Source organism: Macadamia integrifolia, chromosome 3 (assembly GCF_013358625.1).
Source record: "Macadamia integrifolia cultivar HAES 741 chromosome 3, SCU_Mint_v3, whole genome shotgun sequence".
NCBI classification, from domain to species: Eukaryota; Viridiplantae; Streptophyta; class Magnoliopsida; order Proteales; family Proteaceae; genus Macadamia; species Macadamia integrifolia.
In genome coordinates, this window is record NC_056559.1 from 22,602,635 (window position 1) to 22,613,590 (window position 10,956).

Consider the following 10,956-nt stretch of genomic DNA (forward strand, 5'->3'; position numbering starts at 1 on the left):
TCTTCGTTCTCATTTCTCCCTTCTTTTCTCTCTCCTCTTAAATCTTCTCACCAACTTTTTAGTGTAATAAATGAGATATTGAAAAACATAATTAATGCTATTTATACTTTTTTAAAACCATTAGTAACACATGGGTGGGTCACTTAGGTGGGCGGATGCGCCCACCTGTGACCGCCCACCTGAGGGCCGAAAATTGGCCAACAAGTGGGATTTTGATGGAATTCGAATCTCGGCATGAATCTCACTCTCGGCATAAGGTATATTATACATATGCGCTTTAGGATACGGCTACATACTAGCTTTATCCGTACATGGCCTTATGATATGTGCATGTACACGGCTTGGGTACACCTGTCTCCTCTGGCATTGACTCGGACTTGTCTGGCCAACCAGTGTTCAAAGTCACCCTTGTCATCATGGTCCATAAGGAACCTGCCTTAACCCTCTCCGGTTCGGGTCCTGCATGGTTAAACTGGGTCAACCGTGTAATTAGGCCGGGTTTAAAAAGTAGGGTATCACACCTTGGCCATAAGGTGTAACCTATGACTACAACTAACTCTAATGTGTATAATCAATGCATGAATGCAACATACACACAACAATCACTGTACTAGTACCACCTCGGCCACATCGGATTCTATCTCACACACGCAACCAAACACATGACGATCACAGTGCAAGTACCACCTCTGCCACACTAGATCCTGTCATACATCTCCATACAATTTATATTATGATCGTAAAATGACAAATATAACATATCATCATCGTATTTGAACAATTATTGTTAAACATATAACTTTAAGCTTGTGAGTAATTTAATAATAATGAACATTCTAAAAATAAACACAATCTATCCCTCACCTGGTTTACGATCAAGTGTGTTTGGGTTCAAGTACGACCACCGATCGATCAAATCAATTCTGACTTTGGGGCACGTGCACGTTATTGTCCTAGATATAAGGGAATCGCACATCAATATGCATCAAGAATATTGGGAGGGACCCACACAGGTCACCCCTAAAGGGTATAGACATTGTTCCTAAGTGACAGTACTGTCATCGAAAACAGCCACCGGAAACAGGACATTTCCACCAAAGATATTAGTCCTATTTCTGGTGGGGAAGTCAGAGAGCATATAAGGCTCACCTGTCCACAGGAAATATGCTACCAAAAACAGACCTAGTGGATTCGGTGGACTGTTTCCGATGGTGGTTTAGGGTAATCCATCCATTTGGGGCTTTTCAACTCGGGTTCGATCGTTGGGATTTATTCTATGGAGTTTGCAGGCGATGTTCCTAGCAACATTCTAAGCCAAAAAAATTCCAATTCCATTGAGCCTTTTGGGAGATACATAGATTGAATGATTGAAACCCTAGTTAGTCTTTTAGCAATACATGTTACCGGTGCTCACCGGGCTTGGTTTGAGCTCGACAACCACATCGAGAGGGTAGAACACGTATTCTATGACCATAACATGGTTTGTACATTAAGATTCCACACATACCCAACTTTTTCTAGATCAAAATAAAGAGAGAGAGTTGTATGGGAGGTTGTACTTACCTCCGGTAATGATTCCGGCAATAAGGCAGCAGTCGGCACCAAGGTAAGCCTCCAACCTTATTTTTCTTCCTCTTCTTCCTCTTCTTCCTCTTCTTCTTCCTTCCTCTTCTCTTTCTCTCCTCTCCTATGTTGAGCACAAGGGAAATGAGAAAATGAATCCTCATTTCCCAACTTATAACTCAAGTGGACCTTAAGGTCTGTTTAGGTTGGACCCTTTTTGGACCAATCGGGTAAAAATGAATTTCAGGGCACGAGGATCCAACCATTTAGGTCCATATAGTGCTCACATCATGAGGAAGGTGTGGAGGATGATTTGGGATCATCCGAAACCATTTACAATATGAGTGGCGGGAACCACGAGCATCGAAACCCCGATAGCAGCTTGTCTACCCACCGAAAATAGGCATCGGATCCAGGCCCAGGCTACTTCTGGTGTCTTGTTTCTGGTGGTCAAGATAGCTTGCTATATTGACAGCATCCTGTCCCATGGCTGGTCTATCATGGGTGGTTGCCCTTGGACATGCCCAAGGCCATTCAACAATTTTTGACATGTGCTGAAATTCAAGTGTGGGGTGTTGGTCACTTACCGTCTGGAAGAGGACTGGTGGACCCCTGAGGAGTTAGAGCACGGCACTGACTGCTCGTGTGAGAGCTGTGCTGCGGGACAACAGTTTTGAGGCCGTGTTGAGCTCCACTTCTGAGGCCGAGCTGACTCTACTACGTGATCTCCAATCCGAGGCTTGTCACAACAGTTTAAATTAGATCGGATTAGGGCACGGGTGTAACACCTTGTAGCCGAGCTGAGCTCAGCCTTGAACGAGCCGAGCTGTGTATCTGATTGTTTTGGTGGATTTCCTTATGTACTTGATATTTGAATTTTATTCTTTTTGTGTAAATATCATGCCTTCGGGCCCAAATGTATATAATTATTGTATCACTATCCGGGTATCAAGTATTATGGGATTATTCACAGGTAAGACTTAGTCTTCCGCTGATCTGATGAGTTTATATTAGTTGTGTGTATGCTGTGGTGGAATACAGTATCTGATGATCCTGGCAGGTTTGGGTTAACCGGTGTTAACTCGGTCACTGGCCCGTTTCGTTTCAAATCAATAGACAGTAACACTCACTTGAAATTTTCGTATGATCCGGTTCAATGTACACAATATATGTACACTCGTACTTGTGCCCTGAAGTCTCCATTCCTAGGTACACACAATACGAAGACCATTTACATAGGATGTCCAGTCCCATCCTTAGTCTTGAACAGTTTTAGATTAAAGCCTAAGGACTTATCAAGGCCCGTTATTTAAAGCATGAAAATTAATTTATATAATTTCCATATAAATATGGATTGATGATGAAAATTTTTCAACAAACTCCCACTTGTACGTCAAAATCATAAAGTTGCTTATATGTTCTCAACGTATTCAATCCTATATCAATCCCTTAGTAAAGAGATTTAAAAAAAAACTATTCCTCTCAGCTAATCTCATCAGCTATCTGGATTAATATTTCTACAGGATGGAACTTGAATTCTCTTTTCAAGTGTAAAACATTCTCATTATCACATATCTGGACGATAAGTAGTTTTACAAACTTATAAATAGTGTCTTGTTTAGTCAAGAACTTTTATCAACTAACCAACTTAGCTAATTGTCAAACATTCCACTACTATGTGAAATTCAAGATAAATTATGCTTTGGAACTATTCCAAAATATAACACCATCACTTAAATGCAAAACCTTAAATATTATCGATTATCTGTCACATTTGTCAAATTTTCAAATAATCAAATATTACTTCGATTGAAAAGTAGTAACATTATGAACTTAGGTCCACTTCTCAGTAATTCTCGATTACTAAAGCTTAACAGCAATCCAACTATTTTATCCTAAAAATTTTGTATTCTCACTGAACACATGGCCCATTTAAAAATTGATCAAAACAAAAAATTTGTTATTTGATCAAAGATGAATGTTTTAGATAATAGAAACTCTCAAGAGATCGATTAGATCTCAATAACATGCACTCTTCTCTTTATTATTATATGTTATACTTTTTTAAGATATTAACTGTCGAATCTGTGATTATCACAATGTGCATCTGTCAGCAATAAAACCTTAAAGGTATACCATTTATCAACAATCATGCTTTAAATTTTTTTTTCTTTCTTTCAACATTTTCTTTTATCTTTATATAGATCCACTTACATCCAATGGGTATATGCCTTATAGTGGATCTGTAAAAATTCAGACTTGGTAAGAATAAAAAAGATTATTCTAAAGCTCAATTTTCTATTATCATCTATGTCTACATCCTATACATTCTCAACAAAAATCTATTTGATTTTTAAGAACGAGATTTATTTGCAGAACTTTTCTACATAGTCATCCTCTTTTATAAGAAAGGTATGGTATGTAGTAAATTTAATCATTCTCCTCAAACATTGAGACATTCAAGAATATTGCACAAAACATATGAGTTACAAATATCAATTTAGTTAGTACACATAGAACTATTCTATGTCCCTAGAAATATATTACAATGTAATATAATTCTCTTAAAGAAAAGTTAGCTAAATAAGATTATCAAACTCTTATTGTTGTATTTCTTCTCATCTATTAATCGCCTTTGTATTTAAGCTATATGATCCCTATACTTGAAGAAATTATAGAATCGGCTTTCGCACATTCTATTATTCAAAAGGCTCCTTAGGTACATATTTAGATAGATGCTTGTTTAAAATAAATATTATTATTTTAAAAGTACAATGCTAATAAAATAGCTGTCAAATATTGTCTTACAATGTCAAATTTGATCATTGTGCTACATCATATAATATAATGTCTCCGAGTATCTCAATTAGAGATCTTATACCTTTTTAGATAATCCAATGCATATCTGATAAATACTCTCACTTGACCTAATCAAGAGTTAACACTAATACCTTTGTTAGGTAGAGTATTTACTGGATGACCTATGTTAGTATAAATTAACTCCAAAACATAAATATCTATACAACCTTTTAGAAAAAAACTTGGTCATATGTCCTCATAAATAAGATTTATAAGTTAACATAGGATTTTTCTTCAAACATTATGGAGGCTTATCGCTCCCATCTTATAAATTTTATCAACTCTATACAACCTTACAACAAGCGCCAAAAGTGTGAAGTTAATTAGAGCACACATATAAATTTAATTTTTTTTTCATTACCATATCATGGTAACTACTTTAATCCCGGTTAAAAGAGGAGTTTTAGTTTTCATAAAACATTCTTATCATATTTAACCATACAATTAATTTGTAAACATGCATGAGGAATCGAAGTCTATACATATCATGCGGCGATCGGTCATACCAAGATAGTTTATTCAAATATGATAAGTGTTTTATGAAAAATTTCATCCAGCTACTTTATAAGGTGGCTAGGTAAAACTGACAATTCTTTGTGTCATTCTTTCCCATAGTACTTGACACATGGGTCTCATCCATGCATTCTTTTTTCTTGTTTTGACCATTGGGCATTGAACATGAAGAAAAAACTATAAACGCCATTATTATTGCCCTGAATTTTTATAAACAAAAGTTTTCACTAATTACATTAGATGTAGTCAATGACATGGTTAAGACATTGAAATACGCATCCATGATTAACTTAAGAGATTCCAATCTCATAGAGTGATCTATCATTATTATGACACAGTCAAGAATTGAAAAACCTTAAGTCATTTGGGTAATATGATAGACGTTAGTTGATGATTAATGAGCATCTTTAGTTTACTCATCAAACATCTCCTTAGCATCCTCACCTTGTCTATAGCCCTTGGAAATTTATAAAGAGTATCATAGAGTCAACTAGGGAAAGAATATTATCTCTCAGGATAAACCAATTTACTCAAATATAAGTATAAGTAAATAATCCTATTCATTCCAAACAATTAGATCAGACAAGGGGACAATATTATAATAACTAGTGGGTTAGTGATAGTAAAATGGGTAATGATGTACAATTAATTTACAGATACATACCATTGAATACAAGTGGGTGAAGCTCAATCATTCTTACACCTTAAGTTTCTCTCGAAGCTTTGGGATGTGAATTAAAATAATTCAACCCTTACATGCACAACTTAGCCTATCGGAGTTCATTATACACGTATTGATTGACTGGACTGATTCTCTCCATCACAAATACTTCCAATAATTTTGACCACCTGAGTACCATGTCAATTCCTATCAGCTAATACATACTCAAGTCAACTGTATATCCATCATTTCAGAGTGAATCATGGCATCGTGAGCTAGTGTCTACTATCGCAGTACACCTCTCACTGACCATGTCCTCTATTTATCATACAAGAGATAAGTGTAGACCGTTTATTAATCAATCACAAGCATTATCCTATCGGTATTTTCTATAATTGACCTATGAAATCTCTAGCCTCATCAACCACGGGAGGCATGAGGATCCCACCAGTTAAGGTTTTTCATATCACACTGGTTTTATAATGAGGGAAACAGGAACACATATACACTTGTTTTATAATGAGAGAAACAGGAACACACATACATGGATAATCATATAAACATATATTCAATATATTGTCTGTATGTATATAAACTAATCTTTACATCACATGTAACAAAGCAAGTATTTATAGTAAACAATTAAAATAAACTTCACATGTAAATTTTCATCTATAGTGGTTATGAGATAGCATCCAGAGCTAAATTGACTTTGCATCTCATGCAAGTCAGTTTCATTCCAAGATGGGTAGGAGTAACATACCCTATTAACTATTCCCACTCAACTTAATTAAGTGATAGTGTGAATACAAGTTACATAAAAATAACTATTACATTGGAAATAATAAAATAAAAACATTTCATTTTGATCCTGGTCGCTTCCTTCAAGCGATAACACATCTCCAATCATCTTACTATCATCGGTATCGATTTCCTCTCGATCATCACATAATAAAATAAAATCCTAATTCTATTTTACATTTTCTTTATCAAAGAAACCTTGGGAAACCAACTCACCTATTGGGCCACCCAAGGGGAATACATCAGTTTATAAAAAAAAAAAAAAGAAGGAGAGAGAGAGAGAGAGAGAGAGAGAGAGAGAGAGAGAGAGAGAGAGAGTAAACGGATAATAGGAGATGAATTTCACAATTACATATATGTATGTCATCCATATAAAAATCCATCCATACGGTTCATTTTAAATCCCATAATCAGTAACAAATGCATGCATTTTATCATTTCAGTTTATTTATGTGAAAATTAAGATTTACAAAACTACATTTTAAATTGCCAACTTTTGACAATTCGTTCACATACGTACATCTCATGTAAATGAAATTATTATACCCCCAAAACTAAACATTTAATCATATTTAATTATACAGGTTCAACAATCTATGGGTCCACTAAGGTTTTAAAAAACTCAAAGAATATATAAATATACAAATTAGCTTAATGGGCATTATTTTCTGAAAATAGTATCTAACACTTTAAGTTACAAGCCTGTTTGGGCTCTATGTATAATATAATATTCTTAGCCCATGGTGCAACCCTCCTCACATATGCACATTCTATCTCACTATAATTAGTGAAAAATACCATTTCATAAGACGAAATGTTACCCTTATAGTCCACACAATATTAAACGCTTTAATATAAAATATTAAGAATAAAATAGAAGTGGGTGGGTCCTAATAATAGGATCCACAACCTTCACATGTACGACATGAATTTTAACTCTTAAAACACATAAACAAAAACTCAAAAACATTAAACATTTAATGTAAAAGAGTAGATTAAAAGAAAAACAATGTGGGTGGGTCTCACCGCATTAGTAACAAAAAGTCCTCAAAAAAATTATTGTTTTTAATATTTAAAACCATAAAAATGGGCCCAAAATCTTTTGCAAAGCCAACACTTTTTTTTTTTTGTAGTCCAATGGTTGTAAGTCCACTAAACCATTTGAATAGCAAAAACAACAATAGAGTTAAAACAATGGGATGAAGCCTGTTTGGGCTCTTGGCAATGTGTAGGGTATATAAGCTCCATTTGGTAACCCCTCCACAGCACTGAAGTCCTTGGCCCCACATGGGTTTCAAAATAAATTAATGTAATATATATATATATATATATAATTCATTACTTAGCTTCTTAATTAACAAGGCTTATTTGAGCTTCAAGTTAAGACAGGTAACTAAGCCCAATAAGAATCACATGCCTATACCCAACCAAAGCTCACGTGGGCTCAAGAATCATTTGATCAATGTGACTTAGCCCATATGACTAACAAAAGCCCATTTGGGCTAAAAAGAATATTAAGTCCATCACTTAAAAGTTAGAAGGGTAAAATTGACTTTTCCTTATAGGATTTTTCCAACCCTATCGCATCATCTTCTTCCTCTTGCCATTGCTGCCTCAGCAACCTTTGCTACGGCGATTTTATTTTTATTTTAATAACATCTGGCACATTGTTGGCCAAGGAGGTTTTTACTAACAAGTATTAGCAGCGCTTGGCCAAGAGAAGATTAGTAGCTACCTTTTTTCACCCACAAACCCACTTCCATTTCGTCGCAAGAACTCAACTTTTTCGACGATATAATATAATTTCCACTCGGAATATCCCGGTTTCAGCCGTCTTAGAGAAATCCAACAAGTGTCGACCATGTTCGTCTTTGATTTAGTGTTTTTGAACAACGAGCTCTCGAAGCCGACTTCAATTTATGGTCTTCATTTATGGGTAGTGATCGGAATCGGCGTTTGGGCTCTTCCCCAAACCCCTTCTTTGCCCTCTTGCAATCAATTACAGGTTGACACTATATTATATATATATATATATATATATTAAATTGCAGGTCTTAAAAGAAATAAATAAATAAATAAATACAGAAAGGAAAAAAAAAACCAACGGTCATTGACTGTGGCCAGTCGCTTGCAACAGCCGCTGTGACTATTGGCCGCAGGGCACCGCACATGTGTATCATGAGGGCTGCCTGAATTTTTTTTCCAATGAAAACTTAAGGATCAATGCAATACAATACACCATTAAAATAATTTGAAAGTCTCTTCACTGATAGGAAGGGTCTGATATTACTAAAAGATGATATATGTAGAAGTGATTTGGATCATCCTACAGGTAGGATAGCTCATTCAAAAAATAATCAATACGAGGATTTCTATCGTTACCTTAAACTATACAAGTGTAGAGCCTCCACATGATCTTAGTCATTTTAAAGTGAGTCATTCCCACACATACAACTTTGTTTTTCCTTCGATCAAAGCTCCTCCACAATAATCAGGGTTCTCATAAAACCCTGATCATCATACTCGATCACTCAAAGAGGAAGAGAGAGAGAGGGAGATGGGAGAGGCGATTCTAGAGGAGGGAGAGAACTGTGAGAACCATTCTCTCGTATATACACGTTGTTTTGATTAGCCAATTTTATATATTTTTGCCCAATTAGAATTCCTTATTAGTTAATGTTTTAGTAACATCTAACATCCAACTAAGTAATGGGTTTCCTATTGAGAGCTAATAACTAAACCAAAACCAATCTTATCATAAAAGATAAGATCAATTTATTAGGAAAACAAATAACATAAAATTATTTTCCTATTCCAATAGGAAAATAAATAATATAAAATTATTTTTCCTAACAGTAGGTGCCGTCAACTCAAAGAAGATGAGAAGCGACAGAAGCCCATTTATTATGTGAGCAAGGTCTTGATCAGTGTTATCAATTCAGCCGAATAATTCGTGAATTATTCGGCCGAACCGAATTTTTCCGAATTTTATCAAAAATTCTGACCGAATCCGAATTAAAAATAAAATTCGGTAAAATTTGTGATTTTTTCAAAAGTGAATATAAAACGCGAATAATTCGGACCGAATCCGAATTAAATCGAATTATTCGGTCCACTTAAACAGTATTTAAAAAAAAGAACAAAAAAAAATAAAAAAAAAACAAAAAAAATAAAAAATAAAATAAAAAAAACCCAATAAGCTTTTTTGACCGCTTTTTTGATCGAATCCTTAAATTAATCAACCGAATTATTCCGAATAATTCTCCGTCCGAATAATTCCCGAATCCGAATTTGCTAACTATGGTCTTGATAGATGCTGAACTAATATATAGTAAGGTAGAGAAGTCAACACTTACTTTAATGGTATCTGCATGAAAGCTTTGACCACATTTCCAAGTACACGAAATCACAGTCCTAACTGATCACCCTTGAAAAAGATCTTTCAAAGCTCGAACGCCTCAGGTAGAATGATTGTTTGGGCAGTAGAACTGGGAGAATTTGACATAATCTTTCAACCAAGAACAACTATTAAAGCTCAAGCCTTTGCCGATTTTGTGGTCGAATGCACAATACTTGAGCAAGGAGAAGAAATGACCAACGAGCAGCAACAACAGAAAGAAGAAAAAGAAGAAAATCAGACAGACAACCATAGAGCAGTGATTGCTCAGTTGATATCACAACAAACCCTTATGGTCAATACATATTGGCTCGCCCACGCTAGTGGGCGCTATTGGACCCGACTTTAACACGAGCTGAGAACTGAGTCCTTACTATACTCATCACCTTGAATCTCGAGCACACCTCCTAGCCTAACCATACCAGGGTTAAGCGGTTATTTAATTAGATAACCATACTAGGGTTGGGCGGCTATTTAACTAGATACTAGTTAAGATGAACCATGGTCAAGCTAACTATTAAAGGGTGGTCCCCACCCAATGGCAAGTGGAATAAAACCCACCAATGAGCAATAAGTCCACGTCATGTTCTAAGAAGTCCATGTCATGTTCCAAGAAAATGTTTCGACCAATAAGAAGAGAGAAGGAAACCACTATATAAAGGGATGATAGCAGATTAACCAGGTAAGACTCTGATAACAGAACTAAGAAAAGTATTGTTTTCCATTACTCGAAGGAGTTCTGACTTAGGCATTGGAGCCTTCTTCACGGAGCTCCCTCTGGGGCCAGTTTCTATCTGTGTTATGCAGGTTTCAACTGTGAAGAGGAATATTGCACCAACAAGTTTATTGCGTGCTTATTTTGGAACCATTTGTTTACCTCCTATCCTTTTTAAATTGAAATGACTGTAGTTGTAAAGGAGTGACCAAGCTTTCTGTTTGACCATGCTCTTGGTCCTAATAGAGGATGTCTTCTTTAGTATTTTCATAGATCCCTTAACTATACTGGCCATTTCATAGTTTGAAAAAGATGAATGTTTTGTCTTCTTTACGTAGATGGACTTCCTAACATTTCACATTGATTTTAAAAGACAAAAGTAGACCATAGCATTGGGAGATTTTGTTTCTGTTGAACTAGATTCACTTTGGGTTTTTTTTTTTTTTT